We start from the raw sequence: 25894 nt of genomic DNA, 5'->3' as shown, positions 1-25894 counted from the left end.
GGAGCAGAGCCTGTATTTGATTGCCTGGTCAATGAACACCAAAGTTCGTGATGTGTTTAAGGAATAACTGAATCTTCACTATGGATAGAGAGTCTTTACCTGATTTCCTTCAGTGAATCCCTTTTTCTTGCTTTTCTGCCATCGAGTTTACTCCACAGGCAGAACAATAAACTGTGTGTCTGTAGTTTTTGAAAGAAGGAAAAAGGATCAATACTCTTCCTGCTTTCTAAATTTTAAGTCCTGTTCAGGTCATCATGCTCAGTCCCTCTCTTTTATATTTCTACTTTGAATTGGGTCTAGAAAATAGGACTATTTCTAAAGATCATTAACCCTGCTTTGCTTTGTTGCTTCTTTAGTGCTTAACCATAACTACCATGAAAACCAAAGCAAATAAGATCTCACTTATTTTAAAACTCATAACTAGAAGTACATTAAAGTTTAAGGTATCTATTTTTGGCATTGAAATAGAAGACACTGGTTATTGTATTTAATGAAAAGAATTTCTTTGGTAGGTCAGGACGTCAATTTTATCTCGAATTAGAATAAATTGATATCCTTGGGGATCCTGGGTGGCTCAATTGGTTAAATGGCCGACTTTGTCTCAGGTCATGATCTCGTGGTCTGTGGGTTCAAGCTCCTCATCAGGCTCTGTGCTAACAGCTCAGAGCCTGGAACCTATTTCAGATTCTGTGTCTCCCTCTCTCTCTCTGCCCCTCCCCTGCTCATGCTCTGTCTCTCTCTGTCTCAAAAATAAATAAAAAACATTAAAAAAATTAAAGAATAAATTTATATCCTTGATGATATAATATGCCAGATTCAGAATTGTTCTGCCTCTTGGGATCCCAGGGATTTCTCTAGCAGCATTAATATTATAGGTTGATGTTTATAGAATGTAACAATGTTATAGAGTAGGATCTACAGAGGCAGAATGGGTTTCACACACAAATGATTTGACAGAATGTTCTGTTCCATATCACAATATACTGGAACCTAAAAACATTTGCTTTCTAAGGAGTGAATCTCATTCTTGTTTATCTCTCAAGGGCCGGTTAGCACACTCATCCTAGCCACCATCATCTCTTGCCTGAGTAATACATTAGCCCACTTACTGTTCTACTTCTTTCCATCCTTTGCTGATTATTGTTTCTTCTTCACTCATCAGTCAGGAGGATCCTTTTATAATCCAAGTCAGATTAAATTCGATGTTTAACTAAGATTATTCCTTGGCTCCCATCTCACTGATGGTACAGTCCATATCCACATGGTAGTCCACAAGGCCTTTCATGATCTGTCCTTCTGATCCTCTTCTGATCTTAACCTACTATTATTTCCTTGTACTTCAAGTACACTACTCCAAATAGTGCAGTCTTCACTACTTCCAATTATACCTGACATGCTTCTGCCTCAGGACATTTGCAATGTCTGCTCTCTCTACATGGAATGTCCTTCCTTCAGATCCCCACATGGCTAACCCAATGACTTTTTAAATTTTCTGCTCAGATAATGCTTTCTCAGAAGGTCTAGCTATTTAAAACGTCAACACTCTACCACCCAGGATCTTTCATATCACACTGTAATTTCTCTGCCATAACCTTCATCACCTTTATATATCAGGTACCTATAATAACTTGCTTGTCAGACTATAAGAGGTAAAAGATCTTTGTCACCTGTGTCCATTGATGTATCTTGAACACTTTAGGTAAGTGCCTTATACTTACTATCTGTTAACTGAATTAACTAATGAGAAAACACTTGATATAGCCTAACAAACTTATTTGAAATGGCTTGACTTATAACATGGGCCATATTATATACATATGTGCATTTTAGGCAGACCAATCATAAAGATAGGCATTTATCTTTGAGAAGACTCTTAAGTTTTGGTGTAAAACTTAGCTACTTTAAACATAGACTACTCCTGTTTCCACATATAGAACTTCAGTTATTTCATTATGTAGATTTAAAAAATTAATTATTAATGGGATTATTGGGTGGCTCGGTTGAGTGTCTGCCTCTTGATTTTGGCTCAGGTCATGATCTCCTGGTTGGTGAGGTTGACCACCATGTTGGGACTTAGAATTCTCTCTCTCCCTCTCCCTGCCCCTTCCCTGCTCTTTCTCTCCCAAAATAAATAAAGAAACGTTTAAGAAAATAACTATAATCAATTCTATGTCAGAGAAGTCAAATAGTTATTTAATAAATGACTTTTCTAAAATATGTATAATATAGCAGTGCTTATTTTACAGGATGATGCACCTATTTATTGATAGTAAAGAATTAAATTTCATAATGCTAACTAACTAATGTCCCTCAGGGTACCAATATATCCATAGCATAATTACCATACCTTGGCTTGATTTCTTTATGGCATCTTGCTGCTGCACAGATGGTAGGGAGGAAGTAATGGCCTTTGGTGGAGGATTCTTAATAAAGTTTATAGCCTTTAAACCTGGAAAAATTCCAAGTCATGCTAGCATCTGCTTTTAAAGAAGATATGAATGTGGAATGCACTGCACAACATCCTAATTTTAATTTCCAGAAAGCAAAATATTGTTATTCTATGGTGTTTGCTTAATTATAATGTGATATTCTCAGGTATTTCTAAAACCTATACACTATGTCGCTTTTCCTTCTTCTTTTCTTTTTCTTTCATTTTTCTTTTTTTTATTTGAGAGAGAGAGAGAGAGAGAGAGAGAGAGAGAGAGCATGTGCTGGGGAGAGGGGCAGAGGGAGGGGGAGAGAGAGAATCCCAAGTAGGCTCCATGGTCAGCCTGGAGCCCAAAGCAGGGCTCGATTCCTTGGTCCTGGGATTATGACCTGAGCTGAAATCAAGAGTCAGATATTCAACTGGCTGAGCCACCCACATGCCTCTATCTTGATTATGACTTGAAACTACTTCAAACCCTTGGATTTCTTTAACAGTATAGGGAAGATGAAAAGCTGATAGCATTGCAGTAAGAGCAGAAACAAACACAAGAACAACAACAACAATAAAAGAAAAAATAGTGACATAATATAGAAGCAAGATAAAATAATAATAGTAAGAGGTAACTGTGTGAATGCCTTGACACCTCTCCTCTTTTCTCAGGCAACTTCGTAGAAGCCTTATGGCTTAAATAATAGTTTTCGTGCATCTCATTGTAGAAGATGGCCTGCTATGAGGAGTACCATACTCCTAAGGAGAAACCATTTCATAGGTCTATACTGCTGTACTGATGCTTTATCTTCCAAGTAACCAAAGATATGAGAGGATAAAAAGATGTAAGAGAAAAAATAGATATATATAAAAGAAAAGTGAGAAAATAGAAGCTGGGAGATTTATCTGATGGTCCAAAAATACACTCACAATATGAAAATGCTTTATAGTAGACTGGAGTTGGTGGTACCTCCAGTCCCTTATAGTAGCAAATGCTCTTCAGAGCAACTCACCTTTAATGTAGGCCATAAAGAAGTCTCACAAATAATTTGTAGGAAAAACAAATATTTCTAGGGAAAATACAATGAGAAACACATAGGGAAAAGGTAACAGAAGTAAGAAATAAGCAAAATAACTGTATTAGTGTGCTATTGTTTCGAACTACCACAACCTTAGTGGCTTAAAAAACATACTTTCATTATCTTATAGTTCTGGAGGTTGGGTCCTAAACTTAAAGGGATCAATGGGACTCTATTCCTCCAGGAGGCTCCAATGGAGGATCTCTTTGCTTGTCTTTTCTAGCTACTAGAGCCTGCCTACATTCATTAACTTATGGACACTTTCTCAAACCACTTTAAGGTCTGCTTCCATCAAGCCTCTTCTGACTCTCACAGTCCTGCTTTTCTATTATAAGGATCCCTTGTGATTGCACTGGGCCCCCTGGGATAATCCAGGATAATCTCCCCGTCTCAAATTTCTGAATTTACTCATATCTGTAAAGTTCCTGCTGTCATGTATGTAAGGTATATATTTATAGGTTTTAGGAGGGGGGCGTAGACATTTTTGAGAGTTCATTACTTTCCACAGTAGCACATACTCTCAGACTTCAGATACTATAATTATCAAAATACCTATTATAAAATTATGCTTTCTTATATTACAAGAAATAGAGGACAGGCTGGAATATCTGTATTTGAAACAAGAAACCATGACAATGATCTTGCACATTTTAAAAAGTATCAAGTAGGACTTCTAGAAATGAAATCAAGTTAAGTTATTCTAAAAAGTTGATGAGTTTTAGGCACACATAAGAAAATGCAGTTAGTAAAATTATTTCAGAAAAAATATTCCTAAAAAATTTCAACTTTTCAAAGTGCATGGAGAAATGTTCCATTTCCTCTTCTGGATGAATCTAATACAGGTGTTCATTTTATAAGTTCTTTAAATTCTACCTGTACCCTTTTGAACTCCTCTGTATGTAAGAAATATGAAATGTTGAAAATATCAGTAAAAGTTCTATGTAATAAACTGGAGCTAAACTGGAGATAAATGTGAGTGATTAAGTAAAAAAATCCTCACAATATTAAGTAAATAAAAGATGGATTGTAAGAGAAAGTTGATGTAATGTAGAATGTAGATTCAGGAGACTCAATATCAGCTAAGAGAACTTCTAGAAAGAGTACATAGATCAAGTTTCAAAAATTGATTTTCCTAGAAATCAAGAAACTCAACTAGTAAAGGTAGGACAATTTTCCCTACATATATCTATAAACTTATGGTAATTTTAGGTGTAAAGTGAATTTAAATAAATTTATTGTAGACTGAAAGAGAATAAAGGTCAGAAATCTGAACAAATGAGATACAGCAGATGATAAAGTTCATGCTGATTATCAGTGGGTAAAGAATAGACTGGTAATTACTGTTCACAACAACTAATTTTTCGAAGGAAAATCTAAAAGATTTTCTACCTTGCTCAAACAATTCTCTAGGTAAAGCCAAGAATGTAAGTGTAAATCAACAGTGGTAATTGCTATAAAATAAGAAAATAGAGGAGAATGCTTGTTCAATCTTAGGGTAAAATACCTTGCCAACATAAGATAAAGATTTATTTGCTCATTAAAGGTACTGATTTTCAGATTTGATAACATAAAACTTTGAAAACTTATTTGGAAGAAGTAATCATAAGTGATTCAATTTGGCAAGTATTTTCAGCCCTCTAACACATACAAAACACTATTCTAGGTTCTGGGGATACCTAGGGAACAAAACAGGCAAAAACACCTGCTCTCATGAATTCTAAATTTTGGTGGAAAAGACGGAAAATATACAATAAAACACATATGTGAGAAGCTCCTAGGTACTATTGGATAAAAAAAATAGAGGAAGGGCAATGTGGCTTGACTTTGGCAGGAGTGGAAGTGTTTGAAATTATTTCAAGTAATTAAGTATAGGCCTCACTATGAGGTGTGACATATGAGTGTGTGAGCAAAAGCTTGATAAGGTAGACAGTGAGCATGTGGGGAAAAGGATTCGTGTCAAAGGGAACAACCAGTGCAAAATGTGTAGATTCAAAGAACATCTAGGAGGCCAGATGTCTGAAATAAGTGTGGAGGAGAGAGGAAGATATGAAATAAAGTTGGGGTGTCTGGGTGGCTTAGTCGGTTAAGTGTCTGGCTCTTGATTTCGGCTCAGGTCATGATCTCATGGTTTGTGTGTTTGAGCACTGTGTTAGGCTCCACACTGACAGTGCTGAGCCTACTTGGGATTCTCTCTCCCCCTCCCCTGTTTGTGCTCACTCTCTCTCTCTGTCTCCAAATAAATGAATAATTGTTTAAAAAACTGAAATAAAGTTAAACAAGGTGAAGAGACAAGTGAATTGTCAGGAGAAAATATTGGCAACACTTAGAACAATAAAAATATTGATATTCGTAAAAAGAGCTCTAACCCCTAAGTAAGAAAGTAGCAAGTATCCCAGAAAAATATTGGACAGTGCTTATGAATAAACATATCACTGAAGAAGCAAATTGGCTAATAAAAATACTTAATTTCTCTGGTGGTGAGAGTGATTAGAGAAATAATCAAATAAAAATTGTTAAATGTTCTGTGTTTAGAGCACTTTCCTAAGCACTTAATTAACCATATTCTTGTCATAACTATTAAAATGGTTTCCTCATTTTAGAGATAAGGACATTACCACATAGAAAAGTACTAAGTAGTTTGGTAATTACTGTAAACAAAGTTTACACAGCTTGACAGTGATAGATATTAGGTGTTCTGACTCAAGGATCCACTATCTAAACAAACAATTAATTTTTATTCATCAACGGAATGGAAACACTAAATAGAATGGTTTCATCTCCTATTGGTAAAATGTGGGGAAATATGAAACTTCATCATAATCAGTTTCAAAATAAATCATGTATAACTTAAGTTGAACAATGTAAATGTGAGTTGGACCCCATATAATGAATCATAATGCCACCTTTATGATACTCAGGTTAGAGTCACCCAGCTTAACAGTGGTGGAATTTGGGAATGAATCCAAATAGTTGAGTCACAGGTCCCTTTCTATTAAACACTATATGCCTATTCCAGTATTGCCTATTCCAGTATTGCTGGGAATATAGATTGTCAGTAGTGTTTTGGAAATTTGGCAGCAATTATCAATTTGGGGAGCACTTACCAAAATTTAATACATGCATAATTTTGTCAGACATTCTACTTCTAGGAAAATTTTTAATAGATATGTTTGCATAGATGAGACTAAAAATATTCACTACCACGTTTTATTTTTATAAAAAATGGACAGCAACTAAATGTCTAGCAACAAGGGAATAGTTCAATAAGCTGTGATTAATCAGCAAGATAAAGTACCACAGTGCTGAAAGAAAAAAAAGAAATAAAATTGTATGTTCTGTATGGGAGAGTGGAATATGATTATGTTTTAAAGTTTCAGGGGCGCCTGGGTGGCTCAGTCGGTTAAGCAGCCGACTTCGGCTCAGGTCATGCTCTTGCGGTCCGTGAGTTCGAGCCCCGCGTTGGGCTCTGTGCTGACTGCTCAGAGCCTGGAGCCTGTTTCAGATTCTGTGTCTCCCTCTCTCTCTGACCCTACCCCGTTCATGCTCTGTCTCTCTCTGTCTCAAAAATAAATAAACGTTAAAAAAAAAAATTAAAAAAAAATAAAGTTTCATAACAATATGTTATACTATAATATTGTTTAGGTGAAAATAATCTTTAGATGTGCTAAATTGATAAAATGAATAGAAACTAAAGGAAGAAATACTTAAATTTATAAGCATGTCATACGCACAGATATATATGGTTTATATATTCTTTATTTGCATATATATGAAAAAAGGGATAAATAAAAGGCATAAAATATATTATTATAAACATATCTGGTATTATATAAATTATAAACAGATTACTTAGGTATTAAAATACCACATATTACACTCTGTTTTTAGTATATGGACAGGATTATGCAGCCAGCACTACAACCTAATTTTAGGACATTATTTTCTTACCCCAAAGAAATACTGTACCCATTAGCAGTCATCTCCATAATCCTCTTCCCTGTACAATACTCCCATCTAGTCCAAGGCAACTCCTGATCTTTTTGCTTCTACAGATTTATTTATTCTGGACATGTCCTATAAACAGAATAATATAATTAGTAGCTATTAGTGACTGTCTTCTTTCAGCATAATTTTAGGGTTCATCCATGTTGTGGGCTAATTAAGTTCTACCTTTGTTTTGTGAATTGTGTTAAACTTAGAGATATACAACTATTTATTTACCCATTCATCAAATCATGGATATAGGGGTTGGCTACACTTGCATGGACATGTGGGTTATCTTTGGCTATTATAAGTAAAGCTGCTATGAACATTTGCATATAAGTTTTTGTGTGGATTAGTGATTAATTTTTCTTGGTTATACATCCCAGGATGGAACTGCTTGGTCATACAGTATCTGTAATAATTTCGGGCACTGTCAAACTGTTTCCCAAAGTGGTGACATTATTTGACATTTCAATTAGCAAACGTGCAATGTGTTATTTCTCTGTATTTCTATCAACCTTTTTTTTTTAAATAAAATTTTAAGTGTAGTCATGTTACTTGATGTGGAAATGAATCTCTTTGAGGTTTTGATTATCATTCCCCTAACCACTAACATTATTGAGCATTGTTTTGTGTGTTTCTTGACTTTGGCATGTTTGGGGAAATGCCTATTTAGATTCTGGGACCAGTTTTAAATTTCAGTGTGATTTATCAGGTACATGTCAGACACATGATTTGCGAATACTTTCTTCAATTCTGTGGACTGCTTTTTCACTTTTTGAAAGTATGGTTTGCAGCATAAATGGTTCTAAATTTCTTACAGTCCCAGTTGTCCTTGGTGTGCTAAGAAACCATTGCTTAATGTAAGGTTAAAAATACTGACTCCTATGTTTTCCTCTAACAGTTATATATTTTAAACTATTACATTTCAATCTATAAACCACTTAAAGTTAATTTTTACATATTATGTAAGTCAGGGATTCAGCTTTACTCGTTGGTATGTGGCTATCCAGTTGTCCCTGCACAATTTGTGAAAACTATTTTTCCCCATTCAATTGTCTTGGCACTTTTGTCTAAAATCAATTAATCTGTAAGTCTGTCTTTATGCCAGTACCAGATTATTTTTGTTATTGTAGATTTGTAGTAAGTTTTAAAATTGGGGAAATTTGAGTCCTTCAACTTAGTTCTCCTTTTTCGAGAATAGTCTGGCTATTCTTTGTCCTTTACATTTCCATTTGAGTTTTAGGATAAACTTGTCAATGTCTATAAGAAGCCAGCTGGGATTTGATAGCAACTGCATTGAATCTATAGATCAATTTGAACACTATTGCCATCTTAAAATATTGAGTCTTTTTTAAAAAAAAATGTTGATGGCAGAGAGAGAGGGAGACAGAGGATCTGAAGCCGGCTTTACCCTGACAGCAGAGAACCCAAACCGGGGCTCAAACTCATGGGAACCAAAGTCAAGAACCATGAGGTCATGACCTGAGCCAAAGTTGGACACCTAACCAACTGAGCCATCCAGGAGTCCCAAAATACTGCGTCTTCTGACACATGTGCGTGAAATGCCTTTTAATTACCTTAGATCTTTAATTCTTTTTAACAATATTTATAGTTTTCAATATACACGTATTATGCTTGTTTTATGAATATATACCTAAGTATTTGGTTATTCTTGATCTATTACAAATAGAATTGTTTTCTTAATTTCATTTTTGGAATGTTCATTACTAGTGTTTATAAACATAATTGATGTTTGCCTACGGACCTCATATCCTACAACTCTGATGCACTTGTTTATTAGCACTAGTGTGTGTGTGTGTGTGTATTCCTCAGAATTTTCTATTTATAAATCATATAATCTGCAAATACTTACGTCTTCCTCTCCAATCTGAATGCTTTATGTTTATTTTTCTTGCCCAACTACCCTGATTAGAAACCCCCCTCCCCCACTACAATGTTAAATAGAAATGACAAAGATTAATGTCCTTATCTTTTTCATGATTTGGGGAGAAAGTATTCAAGATTTCATCACTATGTTTTATGGTAGTTGTAGGGTTTTGTTTTTAGAAGTCTTCTTAAAGTCTGAGGCTTTTATTCTTTGTTGAGTTTTTTTTTAATCATGAAAGGATATTGGATTTTTATCAAATAAGTTTTCTGCATTTGCTGAGATACAGAGTTTTTGTTCCTCATTCACTTGACGTGGTGTGATTATTAATTGATTCTTTGTGTTAAACTGACCATACATATGTGGGATAAATTCTACTTGGTCTTGATGTATCATCCTTTTTATATGTTATTTTGCTGATTCTTTAATTCTTTTTTAAAAAATTAACGTTTATTTTTGAGAGACAGCACGGCTGTGCAAGTGGGTAGGGGCAGAGAAAGAGGGGGTTAGAGGATCTGTAGCGGGCTCTGTGCTGGCAGCAGAGAGCCCCATGCAAGGCTTGAACTCGTGAACCATGAGATCATGACTTGAGCCAAAGTCAGGTGCTTAACCCACTGAGCCACACAGGCGCCCCTCATTTTAATTCTGTAAGCATAGTTTCCTTTTGTTCTTTGAACATGTTTATGTTCAAAGTTAGTTCCTTTTGCCTTTTCCCTATATGAGTCATGCATACATTATTTGCATTTCTCTTAACTTTTACTGAAAGCTGTACTTTGAATTTCAGCAACTGTGTCTTGATATGTATTCTCTACAGGAGGGAAGGTTATTGTTATTTTATTGGTCATATTTTAAATTTGTTTAATGATAAGTTCTGTGAAGTGTATTTACCTTGCAGTGTACAGCCTCTGATGTCCCTGCTCAAACTTTTTTTTTTTTTTTTTTTGGCTTTAATACTTTGGTTCAGATACTTAAAAGATCAGCATAAGCTATTTATTGGTCACAGATTACGCTTAGGAGCCCTTAAGTAGTAAGATTTTTACTCTGTACTCTTGGGTATGCATGTAGTTTGTAGGTTACTACCACTGTTCAGTGTGTTTATACTTTACATACATATTCAGCCTGGAACTGTGAACTTGATGGTTACCCCTCTAATCGGCCTTAGAGAGTAAAGCATTGGTCATGCATACTCATCCACACTGCCAGTAGTGGGTCTGATTTATTTTTAAACGTTGTGTTCTAGGAGTCACACTTGGGTCAGAGAAGCTTATTTGTCAGCCAGGATCTGGTTAGAAGTTGAATTTAAGACCTTTGTGCCAATGGGCTATGTTCCCTGTGTTGATGGGTCTGTGTGTGGCTTGGAGGTTATTTTCATGTCTGGCTGTGATTGATTCCAAATGGGTACAGCCTAGTGCTTGTGCATATATTTCCTGAACTCCAGGGTTGATTGTGAGTCCATGGGTACTTCTCTTGAATGCCTAATGGTAGAAGGAGGGCAGATGGTGAGCCCTGTGTTCGTGGCTGCACCAGTCTTCAGTGGAGTTAGGTCATGCTGGGTTGGATGCGGGGAGAATCGGAGTGCATCATGATTCACATACTACGGGCTCTCAGTGTTCTTACTGAGATTGAGTAGTTGTTGCTTGTCAATGTTTCTTCATTTGCTATGTGCGCTTAGGACAATTTCTCATGGACTTTAAATGATTGCTTATATTTCAAAAATGAAATTTTCATTTTGCTGGGAAGTGTCTTCAGCACTCCTTACATTGCCATTTCAGAAGTCCTGCCCACTATGTAAGTGTTTGCATATGCAGGTCATACATAGAAAAACCTTTATAATGTATATGTACCCATATACATTTACGAATGAGTAGGAAAAGATCTGGCAGCATCAGCACACTAATGTTAGCAGACTGGAAAATTGGGTATGGCTGGCTGAGTGCAGATTAAATCTCTACTTAATCAGTTATTTCTATCAATACACTTTTGTCACTCTCCTGCTTTATACACCATATTATGTTCCTGCCAATCAGTCCTAAATACCTAAATGTTGGCATTATAGGTTCTTCATAGTCTGTCTCTAAGTTATTTGCCTGATGTACCCCTTACTCTATCGTCCTGCTAAAATCTTACTATTTAAGTCTCCTCTGAAATCCTGCCTTCCCCATGAATCATTTCCTGATTATGCCTCTGTACTACACATTCGTTTTCATGTCACCACGTGGGGTATATGATTCAGTTAATAAGGCTTTCCTGTTGTATTCTAAGTGCCTCAAGAGCCAAGAATATGTCTCATTGTTTTGTTTCCTATCACTTTACACACAAACTGTCACATAGTAGGAACTTAGCAGAAATCATTTTTTAATGAATATTTTCCATGATAATATATAATATGTGGCAGCAGGAACCTCCTGTTTAAGGCTGTAGCTATGAGCATTAAACATTAAGTGTAAATAGGAATATGTGCTCCATGAGGTACTCAGTGAAAATACATCAATTTGCACTCTTTGACTTACAGGACCCAAAGTATATGCAACTGAGGGTGTGAAAGGAATGATCTGAAATTTTGGCTCCCAGGAAAGGAAGCACTAAGACGACTAATGTTTTCTGAGGGTCTGCTCTGCTCCAACTAGCAGCCTAAGCACTTTGCATTAATTACTATCCTTTTTAAGAAGTAATAATAATCTTGAGATTTAGGTATTATTCAGTTTACAGAAAGAGAATTTGAGGCACAGAGCTATTAAAAGACTTGCCTGGTGTCACAAAATTGATGGTTGGAAGAACAAGGACTTGAACCTCGGCCTGATTCAAAGCTTGGCATTCTGAATTTTAATTTCAGTCCTTGTAATAAAACTGTTTTGAATTAATTATCGCATAACTGGAAGTACTCTTTAACTTCTGTTTTCCCTGCTTGGGGGCATCTTAAAAATCAGTGGTATGTTGGACTGACTGCATCTTTCTGTCTCATCTGATCCTGTCACACATGCATAGACATGGTCAGGGATGTGACTTATAACATCTAATGGCTGTAAGTAAGACTAGCAAGCTTGTTTGGCATTTCCTGCAGAAACAGCCTTTCAGATGTCTCCTTGGTGGGAGACAGAGGACATTGCCAAATAGCTAATAGGTAAACCTATCTTTGGGGACCGGTGCTGGATAATGTTCTCAAAACAGAAACCGTTTATCCATAGTTGCATATGAAGTGTTGCATGTTATCTCTGTGAATTTTCCCCTTCCCTCCTCTCACAATAACAGATAGTGGTGCCTATTTGGATAATGCCTCAACCAGCACTTTAATCATACTGGATACTATGAAAAAGCAGTGTTATTCAGGTGGCAAATTATATATAAACATATTATAAAGATTCCCTGTGTAATTGGAAATTATTTGTTTTGTTTCAGCAAATAACTGGAATTCAGTGTAATAGGCTAGTGGTTTTAACTAACGTGGTTTGGTTCTTAAGCAGGTATCACATGAGCAATACATCACCATGCTTTGCAATGACAAATTTTTAGAGCTGAGATTGTTCTATAAATGATCTTCTTCATAGAACTTATATAGCACAGTTTTATAGACATTTGGATACTTGGGAAAGAGCTGAGTGGTCATTTTGACCCACTGGGTTCTTTCTAAGACTCCTCAAGAGAAATCCTTTTAATATATGGTTTTCTGTCATCCTCATGGTCAATAAATCATGACCCACCACTGCAGGCAACAGAATTTATTTTTTACAGTATGTGCCTTGGAACCAGACAAACCTCCATGAAATTCCTATCTCCACCTGTTACCAACACCATGGCCTTACACAAGTTAACACCCTCTAGACTTTAGTGTTTTCATTTATAAAATGGGACTAGTAACATCTAGCTTCATGGTTTGTTGTAGTGATTAAGTGAAATGATTAAGTGAAATGATTAACAAATCGTTATAGTGCTATCAAAAGCACAGTGTTGAGAAGCTTTGAGAAACAAGTGTCAGGCTCAGCACAGGAGAGAATTCTGGTGGGTTGGGGTATTTCCATGGCCATGAGATGCAGGATGGCATCCCAGTTTACAATCTCCCATTTCCCACCTGCAAATATTATTCTGTTGTTGTCTTTGGTTTTCTCCAACCCCAGGTTAGAGACAACAATTTCAACAGGATGATTCTTTCCACAGAGCCTGAATGCTAAAAATTGTAAGCTTACGATAAAAGGAAATTACATTTGATGCAAGCAAGAGATTGCTGATAATTGAATCTCTTGGATCATGGGAATAAGATCCCAAGAGAGGTTTGGAATTATTTAGGAGTTTTAAGAGTAAACTAATAAATATTGATCTATATCTCTAGAGTCTAAGAGAAATTAGTCTGGTATAAAATGGAATAGAGCATTGAGTCTAAATTAAAACAGGTTTGTTTTTTTTTCCCCTGGGCATTTAAGTTATATCTTTATTTCACACTAGCTGGCATTTCAGTAACTTATTTTTATCATTGCTGTAGTTACAATTATTAATTCAGGGGGTTAGTCAGGAAGTCAGAAATGATAAGTCTTGGGCACTGAGGATCAGCTAAAGGGAAGAGAAACGAGGAGGAGGAAGTAGAGAAAGGTTAAGAGAAACAGGAAAAGAAAGGCAAGAATGGAGGGATGGAGGGAGACAGGAGAAGGGGAAAGAAAGAAGAAAGGAGGAAGAAAAACTTTACAGGTTTTTATTTAGGTAATGATTTCAAAATCATTACAGGTATTAGAAATATTGGGGCGCCTGGGTGGCTCGGTCGGTTAAGCGGCCGACTTCGGCTCAGGTCATGATCTCACAGTCCGTGAGTTCGAGCGCCGCGTCGGGCTCTGTGCTGACAGCTCAGAGCCTGGAGCCTGCTTCGGATTCTGTGTCTCCCTCTCTCTCTGCCCCTCCCCTGTTCATGCTCTGTCTCTCTCTGTCTCAAAAATAAATAAACGTTAAAAAAAAAAAAGAAATACTTTAGATCAGAAAGGCAACTGTCAGTGCACATATTTTGTTTCTTACAATTTAATGGGCATACACACCTCCTAGATTTGGTATTACAATGCAGATTCTGAGTTGATGGGTCAGATTTGGGACAGACTATGTATTTCTAACAAGTTCCAAGGTGATGCTGATGGTCTGCTCCTAGAACCACACTTGGAGTGGCATGGTATCTATCACCAATGAAGTGTTTATTCCCAGAGAGTGTAGTTTCTCATGAAGACTGGTGCATATACTTAGAGCAGCAGTTCTGCAATATAGCTGCACATTAGAAGCTTCTAGGGAGCCTAAAAAAAAATTATTGATGTCTGTGTCTCATTCTTCCTCTGACCACCCCTCCCCCCACCAGAGATTTGAATGTAATTGATGTGGGGTATGATCTGGGCGTCAGGAGTTTCAAAAGGTCCCAGGTTTGTTAAGTTTCCACTGCTGCTGTGACAAGTTACTATAAGCTTAGTGGCTTAAGAAACATAAATTTACAAATTCATTTTCTTGCAGTTCTGTCAGTTATAAATCTGACTGGGATCTTACTGGGTTAAGATACGTTCCTTACTGGAACCTCTAGGGGAAATCTTTTTCTTTGCTATTTCCAGTTTCTAGAGGTTGCATGCTTTTCTTGCTAATAGTTCACTTTAAAGCCAGTATCTCAGGCTAGGTCTTTCTTATGCAGCCTTCCCTCTGGGTCTCTCTTCACAGCACTCTTCTCCTCCTAAGGGATCTTGTGATTACACTGAGTCCATCCAGATATTCCAGGATAATCTCCCTATTTTAAGATTAGCTAATTACCAATCTGAATTCTATCTGCAACTTTAATTTCTTTTTGCCATGTAAACTATTACATTCACAGATGCCAGAGGTTAGGACAAGGATATCTTTGGGGGTCATTATTCAGCCTACCATATCATGGGATTCTAATGTACAGCCAGGGATAGAAATCAAAATAGAACATCGTCACTCAAATTGGACCAGAAGGAAATAAAAATGTTCTAGAGGCATGAGGAGGGAGGCAGACTTAATCTTTTACATTTGTCATATATTCCTCATTTTAATAGCATATGTGTATTTCCTCTTGCCTGAAGAAATAAAATCTCTTTAATATGGTCTCACTTGATTCCTGTTAGATATACAGGATATAAACTGATCTGAGGGGAAAAAAGTCATAAGTAAGGAAAATGGGAGGTGATGGGAGAATCTTCAAATACCAATTTGGTATTTGTGAATTATTCACACACCATGGATTGAACCTTTCCATTTTATTGTTTGAGTTTATGATCTTCACCCTTTTCTATGCCCCTGGCCACTGCTTTGTCTCAGGTGTCTGATAAATCTTCTAAATGCCAACATGCTGGGCAGAGAAGACCACACTGTGACACCTAAGCTTTAAAGTGACAATTCAAAGGTAAAGATGATAATAAGAGAGTAATGAATTAGCTTGTTATTAATGTGGACCCTATTATAATGCAAATATGGGTTTTCTGAGTAGTCTTACCCTTTAAAATTCAAAATAGCATGGTTTGACAGTTAAACATGATAGGAGAAATAACTACATTATAATGAAAGTAATCAACTTCCAAAATCTGCATATTTACATGCAAAATGAGTGAATAAAAATCTAGAGTGGGGAAAAAAGGAAAGATATTTTAAAATTCCAAATATAAAGGGCCATTTTATAGATGTGCTCTAACATATAAAAGGAGTTGCCCAAAAATGGATTCAAGAAGTATATTTTGGAGAAAGGAAGCATACAGTTATCTGAAATAAGGTGAAGAAGGGGTATGGTGAGGAGTACGAATAGGAGATAGAATGCATTGGGAGTTATTTGATTTAATTAACTGAGCTGACCTAGCAGGATGCCAAGCCAAGCGCCATCTCAACTGTCAGGGATAAGTCATATTGTACCCATGTGTATTGTAGTCATGTAGCATACATTATAATGTAGTTATTCCTCTCTCTAATCACATTAGCTGTCATACTGTCCTATTCTGAATTTTGAAAAATAAGATTATTCAGAACAACTATATTTGCATCATAATAGGATCTACATTACATTTCTGAGTGTAATTTCACTGTGTGAAATCATTAAAACATTTTGTATGGTTCGTTCCAAGTGTGCGTTCCTAGATCAGCCACATTAGCATCAGTGGGGAACTTGTTAGAAATTGCAAGATCTACTGAATCAACTCTAGGGGTAGGGCCCCGAAATCTGTGTTTTAATATGTCTTCCAGGTGATTTTGGTACACGTTCAACTTTGACAATTGCTATTGAATGAACACAAGAGCAGCTTTGTAGAACAATTTGCTTATTTGTTATTAACACTGTTGGTTGTAGTTGGTACTGGTCATGGAGGCGGTGGGTACAATGTTATGAAAAGGCTGTATCTAGGGCGAATCTCCTTGGATTTTGGACATCACTATATTTACGTGAAGTTTATTTTTTCTCTAGATGTTTTAGAGGATCCAGAGCTTTTTCTCCATATTTTCTTAATGACTTACTTTTTGGAGTCTTGGAAAATTAAAATCTCATATGGTTCTGGGGCTAGAGGGCATCACTCCATTCCAACATCAGAGAGATAATTCATATAAAGACATTAATATTTCCTCAGAATTTGTGAAGTTTTCTTCATTCTGATTCTGCAGTTTTGATAAGAAAAAATATTTTGATCTAGCCTAGATTCATTGGAAATTCATTTTTCTTTCTAATAGAAGTTACATATATTTAAATTTTTATTTATCAGTTTAGTTGATAAGTACTTTAATTATCCAGCTGTTACAGCCACAATTGGCTTCTTACATTATTAAAGATTATTTTTGAAGCACCTGTCTATGTCTTCAAAAGTCTAAACATGTAGAAGAAAATATTTCTTTTTCTTTTATTCTACTTTAATACTGCTTTAAGGAATTAATCAGAGGTAACTTTTCCTTTTTTATGAAGCTTTCTACAAACTGTATTGACATTTCTGCCACAGGTGTATGTAGTAACTTTGAAGATTTGGTGTAGGTTAAGTTCTGGATTTCTAAAACTACATAATTGGAGGCTCAGCTCGTATAAGTGTGCACACGGAAACAGTTTCAGAGATAATTCCCTTTATCCCAGCAGGAACAAACCATGCCAGGGAGAAGTTTAACTGAATAAACAAGTTAACCAGAAAGTTCTGTTGATCATATAGTACATAGTCCAACCATAGGTTAAAAGGAGTTTTGTAGTGCTTTCTCTCTAGACATGAAGTTGGAAAGAATTTTGAGAGTTTTAGTATTTAGTTCACCTAATTCTTACAGACTAGACTGATACCATCCCATTAGGATATTGCTCAATATTCATTATAATGGTATACATTTGCAATGATTATAAATCATTCCTTTTCAAAGTACATTCCTCAGGACACTAATTTTCCATTTGTGTATGTTTATGTGTGGAGGTGGGGTGCAGAGGGGTGAGGGAGTTCAGAGGTCAAATAAATTTGGTTAGTGCACTATACAACAAATTCTTCTCAGAGATACATAACACAAATTAACATATTAAAGATTTATTAAATTTTGAAATTTGTTTAATAGAAGTGTCCAGCACTTTTTTGAATTTGAGTGCTCTAATTTTAAAAGTAACCCATATAAACACATCTTTTTAATTAAAAAAAAATAATGTTTATTTTTGGGACAGAGAGAGAGAGACAGAATGTAAACAGGAGAGGGACAGAGACAGAGACAGACAGAATCCCAAGCAAGCTCCAGGTCCTGAGCTGTCAACACAGAGCCCAACGCAGGGCTCAAACTCACAAACCATGAGATCATGACCTGAGCTGAAGTCGGATACTTCACAGACTGAGCCACCCAGGCGCCCCTAAACACATCTTTTGTAAAAGTGATTTTAAGTAATGTCTATACCCAGTGAGGGGCTCGAACTCACAACCCTGAAATTAGGAGTCTCATGCTCTACCGACTGAGCTAGCCAGGCACCCCAACACTTCTTTTACTATGTCTTCTAAAATGTTTTCCATTATAGTTGGAGGTTTCTTTACACATATGAATAGAAAGGTCATTCCAAGTTCCAGTCTGAAGACTAATTAGATGAGATTATTAAGCAGATTAAGTCTTTTACTTTTCTTCTCTATGAAATATTACAAAAATATTTTGATATGTCCTGCTCATACCAAAAATCAACTCTTCCCATTCTATATAGATTTCTATTTCTCAGATATAGCACACTATGTCCTTCAGTATGGATTACAGAATCATGCTTTTCTCTAAATAGTAGAAACATATATGAGAGATTGTATGTCGATAATTTTTGAGCCATTATGCTTACAAAGTAACACTTATAAACTGGGAACCATAATAAGGCCATGTCAAAGACAATGAGAATTTAGCAAACAACATTTATTAAGCATCTCCTATATTCCAGGAACCACACTGGCTCTTGGGGGTACAGTGATTCTTGATCTTATGGGGCTTCTGGTAGAGCTCTTATTTAATAAAGCTATGTTTCATAGAGTTGACTAACTCATAATTTCCTTTATTTAATCTAATTTTAACAACATAAATAATAACTCTATTTATTGGTTACCTACTTTTATGACAGAACCTATTTGGTAACTCCCATAATAATTTCATGAATAAGTATTCCTATTCTATATTACAGTTATGGAACCAAAGCCATAAGAATTTAAGACCTAGATAAGAGTGGAGACAGATTTTAAATTCAGATTGTTCTTGTTTGGAAGAGTTTTTCTGTACTACACCATATTGTTCATATTGACAGAGACTGTTTAAGTCTCAGGAAAAAAAATGATTATTTTCGATACAAACTATGAAATCTGTTACTCTAAAAATAGAGATCGAGAAGCTAGAAAGTCATAATTTGTGTTTTGACTCTATTTGAAACTTGCTCTATGACCCAAGTTAGATTATTTATTTTATTATTAGTTTATTTATTTTATTTATCTTTGTCCCGCTTTTCAAAAGTATATTATGGAAGTTAAATATAAACATAGAAAAAGGTGCAAATTATGTGTTAAATCTTGATGCATTTTCAGAATGTGAACACATCTATATAAAGAACACCTAGATCATCAAAAGCAGCTTAAAAGTCACCCTAAGGATAATGCTCTCTTAATTTCTAACAGCATAAACTTTTTATATACGTAGAAGCATACAATATGCAGTCTACCTAATCTGGCATATTTCACTCAACCTTATACTTGTGAGATATTTCCATAATTTTGCATGTAATGAGGTTCACCCTTCCTCTTATGGTATAATTTTTAATTTTTTTCTAATAATAATGGATACAAGCATACTACATTATATTGCAATTTGCATTATTGCATTTCACAGGTAGTGAATTTTTGACAAGTTGAAGGTGTATGGCAGTTCTGCATCGAGCATGCTTATCAATGCTTTCCAACAGCATTTCCTCACTTCTTGTCTGTGTCACATTTTGGTAATTCTTGTGATATTTCAACGTTTTAGTATTATATTTGTTACAGTGATCTGTGATCGGTGATTTTGACTCTTTAAAAGCTCAGGTGATAGCATTTTTAATAGTAAAGTATTTTTTAATTAAGCTATGTACGTCATTTTTTTAGATATGCTATTGTTCACTTAATAGACTACAGTATTGTGTCAACATAACTTTGATGTGCACTGGGAAACCAGAAACTTCATTTGACTCCTCTATTGTAATATTTGCTTTATTGCAGTATTCTGGAACAGAAGCTGCAATATCTCCAAGGTATGCCTATTTTGAAGTAGTTTCTAATTTTGGAAAAAAAGATATAGCTCTGTAAGCCATCTTGTGTATTTTTTTGGAAAATATTTGTGCTGTTACATATCAAAGTAATGAAATTGTTGGGTCCAATTATTCCACATATTTACTTTAGTAGATAGTGCTAAGCAGTTTTCAAAGTAGATTTACCAGTACCCACAGCAGAAGTGAGCGAGAACACTCATTGCTCCCCATCTTCACCAACACAGAATTTTTCCTTTAAATTTTTTTCTGTTTAGTTATTTTGGTGTGGATAATGCTATCTCACTGTGATTTTCTCATTTAATTTTACTCAATTATCATTTTCTTGATAAATAATGAAATAATCTCTTTCAATCTTTGAATATCCTTTTTATGAACTGTTTGTCTTTGATTTATATAGCCCTTGGGTTATCTTTTTCTACTGATATTTAGGAGATCTGTATAAATATATTTTAAAAACAATTATAAACATCTTCTTCAACTACGTACCCACACTCTTTAAGTATAAAATAAAGCATCTGTTCTCTTTATCTTCCAGATTCATTTTGAAGGAATAAAAAATATTTAATATTCAGTCAAAAATAATTTGACAAGGTATTATAAAATAAGTATCAGACGATGATGTTACATACAATTTCATTGCTATTTTCTCAGAAATCTTTATTGTTTAAAAGTCAAATATTTCATGTTTCCCCTCAATTGTTATTTATCAATTAATATCTCAAGGAAACTAGCGGGTTCCGGAAGATGGCGGCGTAGGAGGACGCGGGGCTCACAGCGCGTCCTGCCGATCACTTAGATTCCACCTACACCTGCCTAAAGAACCCAGAAAACCGCCAGAGGATTAGCAGAAGGGAGTCTCCGGAGTCAAGCGCAGACTAGAGGCCCACGGAAGAGGGTAGGAAGGGCGGCCAGGCGGTGCGCGCTCCACGGACTGGCGGGAGGGAGCCGGGGCGGAGGGGCGGCTCGCCGGCCAAGCAGAGCCCCCGAGTCTGGCTGGCAAAAGCGGAGGGGCCGGACAGACTGTGTTCCGACAGCAAGCGCCACTTAGCGTCTGGGAGGTCATAAGTGAACAGCTCTGCTCAGAAAGCGGGAAGGCTGGAGGACAAAGGGAGGGAGAGCTGCTGAGCCCCCGGACGGCAGAGCTCAGCTTGGCGGGGAACAAAGGCGCCAGCGCCATCTCCCCCGCCCATCCCCCAGCCAAAATCCCAAAGGGAACCAGTTCCTGCCAGGGAACTTGCTCGCTCCGCGCAAACACCCAACTCTGTGCTTCTGCGGAGCCAAACCTCCGGCAGCGGATCTGACTCCCTCCCGCTGCCACAGGGCCCCTCCTGAAGTGGATCACCTAAGGAGAAGCGAGCTAAGCCTGCCCCTCCAGCCCCCGTGCACCTTGCCTACCCACCCCAGCTAATACGCCAGATCCCCAGCAACACAAGCCTGGCAGTGTGCAAGTAGCCCAGACGGGACACGCCACCCCACAGTGAATCCCGCCCCTAGGAGAGGGGAAGAGAAGGCACACACCAGTCTGACTGTGGCCCCAGCAGTGGGCTGGGGGCAGACATCGGGTCGGACTGCGGCCCCGCCCACTAACTCCAGTTATACACCACAGCACAGGGGAAGTGCCCTGCAGGTCCTCACCACGCCAGGGACTCTCCAAAATGACCAAACGGAAGAATTCCCCTCAGAAGAATCTCCAGGAAATAACAACAGCTAATGAACTGATCAAAAAGGATTTAAATAATATAACAGAAAGTGAATTTAGAATAATAGTCATAAAATTAATCGCTGGGCTTGAAAACAGTATACAGGACAGCAGAGAATCTCTTGCCACAAAGATCGAGGGACTAAGGAACAGTCACGAGGCGTTGAAAAACGCTTTAAACGAATTGCAAAACAAAATGGAATCCACGATGGCTCGGCTTGAAGAGGCAGAGGAGAGAATAGGTGAACTAGAAGATAAAGTTATGGAGAAAGAGGAAGCTGAAAGAAAGAGAGATAAAAAAATCCAGGAGTATGAGGGGAAAATTAGAGAACTAAGTGATACACTAAAAAAAAATAATATACGCATAATTGGTATCCCAGAGGAGGAAGAGAGAGGGAAGGGTGCTGAAGGGGTACTTGAACAAATTATAGCTGAGAACTTCCCTGAACTGGGGAAGGAAAAAGGCATTGAAATCCAAGAGGCACAGAGAACTCCCTTCAGACGTAACTTGAATCGATCTTCTGCACGACATATCATAGTGAAACTGGCAAAATACAAGGATAAAGAGAAAATTCTGAAAGCAGCAAGGGATAAACGTGCCCTCACATATAAAGGGAGACCTATAAGACTCGTGACTGATCTCTCCTTTGAAACTTGGCAGGCCAGAAAGGCTTGGCACGATATCTACAGTGTGCTAAACAGAAAAAATATGCAGCCGAGAATCCTTTATCCAGCAAGTCTGTCATTTAGAATAGAAGGAGAGATAAAGGTCTTCCCAAACAAACAAAAACTGAAGGAATTTGTCACCACGAAACCAGCCCTACAAGAGATCCTAAGGGGGATCCTGTGAGACAAAGTACCAGAGACATCACTACAAGCATAAAACATACAGACATCACAATGACTCTAAACCCATATCTTTCTATAATAACACTGAATGTAAATGGATTAAATGCGCCAACTAAAAGACATAGGGTATCAGAATGGATAAAAAAACAAGACCCATCTATTTGCTGTCTACAAGAGACTCATTTTAGATCTGAGGACACCTTTAGATTGAGAGTGAGGGGATGGAGAACTATTTATCATGCTACTGGAAGCCAAAAGAAAGCTGGAGTAGCCATACTTATATCAGACAAACTAGACTTTAAATTAAAGGCTGTAACAAGAGATGAAGAAGGGCATTATATAATAATCACAGGGTCTATCCACCAGGAAGAGCTAACTATTATAAATGTCTATGCGCCAAATACCCGAGCCCCCAGATATATAAAACAATTACTCATAAACATAAGCAACCTTATTGATAAGAATGTGGTCATTGCAGGGGACTTTAACACCCCACTTACAGAAATGGATAGATCATCTAGACACACAGTCAATAAAGAAACAAGGGCCCTGAATGATACATTGGATCAGATGGGCTTGACAGATATATTTAGAACTCTACATCCCAAAGCAACAGAATATACTTTCTTCTCGAGTGCACATGGAACATTCTCCAAGATAGATCATATACTGGGTCACAAAACAGCCCTTCATAAGTTTACAAGAATTGAAATTATACCATGCATACTTTCAGACCACAATGCTATGAAGCTTGAAATCAACCACAGGAAAAAGTCTGGAAAACCTCCAAAAGCATGGAGGTTAAAGAACACCCTACTAACGAATGAGTGGGTCAACCAGGCAATTAGAGAAGAAATTAAAAAATATATGGAAACAAACGAAAATGAAAATACAACAATCCAAACGCTTTGGGACGCAGCGAAGGCAGTCCTGAGAGGAAAATACATTGCAATCCAGGCCTATCTCAAGAAACAAGAAAAATCCCCAATACAAAATCTAACAGCACACCTAAAGGAAATAGAAGCAGAACAGCAAAGGCAGCCTAAACCCAGCAGAAGAAGAGAAATAATAAAGATCAGAGCAGAAATAAACAATATAGAATCTAAAAAAACTGTAGAGCAGATCAACGAAACCAAGAGTTGGTTTTTTGAAAAAATAAACAAAATTGACAAACCTCTAGCCAGGCTTCTCAAAAAGAAAAGGGAGATGACCCAAATAGATAAAATCATGAATGAAAATGGAATGATTACAACCAATCCCTCAGAGATACAAACAATTATCAGGGAATACTATGAAAAATTATATGCCAGCAAATTGGACAACCTGGAAGAAATGGACAAATTCCTAAACACCCACACTCTTCCAAAACTCAATCAGGAGGAAATAGAAAGCTTGAACAGACCCATAACCAGCGAAGAAATTGAATCGGTTATCAAAAATCTCCCAACAAATAAGAGTCCAGGACCAGATGGCTTCCCAGGGGAGTTCTACCAGACGTTTAAAGCAGAGATAATACCTATCCTTCTCAAGCTATTCCAAGAAATAGAAAGGGAAGGAAAACTTCCAGACTCATTCTATGAAGCCAGTATTACTTTGATTCCTAAACCAGACAGAGACCCAGTAAAAAAAGAGAACTACAGGCCAATATCCCTGATGAATATGGATGCAAAAATTCTTAATAAGATACTAGCAAATCGAATTCAACAGCATATAAAAAGAATTATTCACCATGATCAAGTGGGATTCATTCCTGGGATGCAGGGCTGGTTCAACATTCGCAAATCGATCAACGTGATACATCACATTAACAAAAAAAAAGAGAAGAACCATATGATCCTGTCAATCGATGCAGAAAAGGCCTTTGACAAAATCCAGCACCCTTTCTTAATAAAAACCCTTGAGAAAGTCGGGATAGAAGGAACATACTTAAAGATCATAAAGGCCATTTATGAAAAGCCCACAGCTAACATCATCCTCAACGGGGAAAAACTGAGAGCTTTTTCCCTGAGATCAGGAACACGACAGGGATGCCCACTGTCACCGCTGCTGTTTAATATAGTGCTGGAAGTTCTAGCATCAGCAATCAGACAACAAAAGGAAATCAAAGGCATCAAAATTGGCAAAGATGAAGTCAAGCTTTCGCTTTTTGCAGATGACATGATATTATACATGGAAAATCCGATAGACTCCACCAAAAGTCTGCTAGAACTGATACATGAATTCAGCAAAGTTGCAGGATACAAAATCAACGTGCAGAAATCAGTTGCATTCTTATACACTAACAATGAAGCAACAGAAAGACAAATGAAGAAACTGATCCCATTCACAATTGCACCAAGAAGCATAAAATACCTAGGAATAAATCTAACCAAAGATGTAAAAGATCTGTATGCTGAAAACTATAGAAAGCTTATGCAGGTAATTGAAGAAGATATAAAGAAATGGAAAGACATTCCCTGCTCATGGATTGGAAGAATAAATATTGTCAAAATGTCAATACTACCCAAAGCTATCTACACATTCAATGCAATCCCAATCAAAATTGCACCAGCATTCTTCTCGAAACTAGAACAAGCAATCCTAAAATTCATATGGAACCACAAAAGGCCCCGAATAGCCAAAATAATTTTGAAGAAGAAGACCAAAGCAGGAGGCATCACAATCCCAGACTTTAGCCTCTACTACAAAGCTGTCATCATCAAGACAGCATGGTATTGGCATAAAAACAGACACATAGACCAACGGAATAGAATAGAAACCCCAGAACTAGACCCACAAACGTATGGCCAACTCATCTTTGACAAAGCAGGAAAGAACATCCAATGGAAAAAAGACAGTCTCTTTAACAAATGGTGCTGGGAGAACTGGACAGCAACATGCAGAAGGTTGAAACTAGACCACTTTCTCACACCATTCACAAAAATAAACTCAAAATGGATAAAGGACCTGAATGTGAGACAGGAAACCATCAAAACCTTAGAGGAGAAAGCAGGAAAAGACCTCCCTGACCTCAGCCGTAGCAATCTCTTACTCGGCACATCCCCAAAGGCAAGGGAATTAAAAGCAAAAGTGAATTACTGGGACCTTATGAAGATCAAAAGCTTCTGCACAGCAAAGGAAACAACCAACAAAACTAAAAGGCAACCAACGGAATGGGAAAAGATATTTGCAAATGACACATCGGACAAAGGGCTAGTATCCAAAATCTATAAAGAGCTCATCAAACTCCACACCCGAAAAACAAATAACCCAGTGAAGAAAT

General features: G+C 37.0%; 1 non-coding gene across 1 annotated transcript; it reads right to left on the bottom strand.

Annotated features, from left to right (window-relative positions):
- Positions 1-18217: 18217 nt before the first annotated feature.
- Positions 18218-18290, bottom strand: TRNAR-CCU (transfer RNA arginine (anticodon CCU)). The gene has a single exon. It is a non-coding gene; the product is annotated as a tRNA-Arg (tRNA).
- Between the last annotated feature and the right edge of the window lie 7604 nt (positions 18291-25894).

The sequence above is a fragment of the Panthera onca genome, chromosome A1 (genome assembly GCF_046562875.1).
Source record: "Panthera onca isolate mPanOnc1 chromosome A1, mPanOnc1 haplotype 2, whole genome shotgun sequence".
Taxonomy (NCBI): Eukaryota; Metazoa; Chordata; class Mammalia; order Carnivora; family Felidae; genus Panthera; species Panthera onca.
This window is presented reverse-complemented; position numbering and strand designations above follow the sequence as displayed.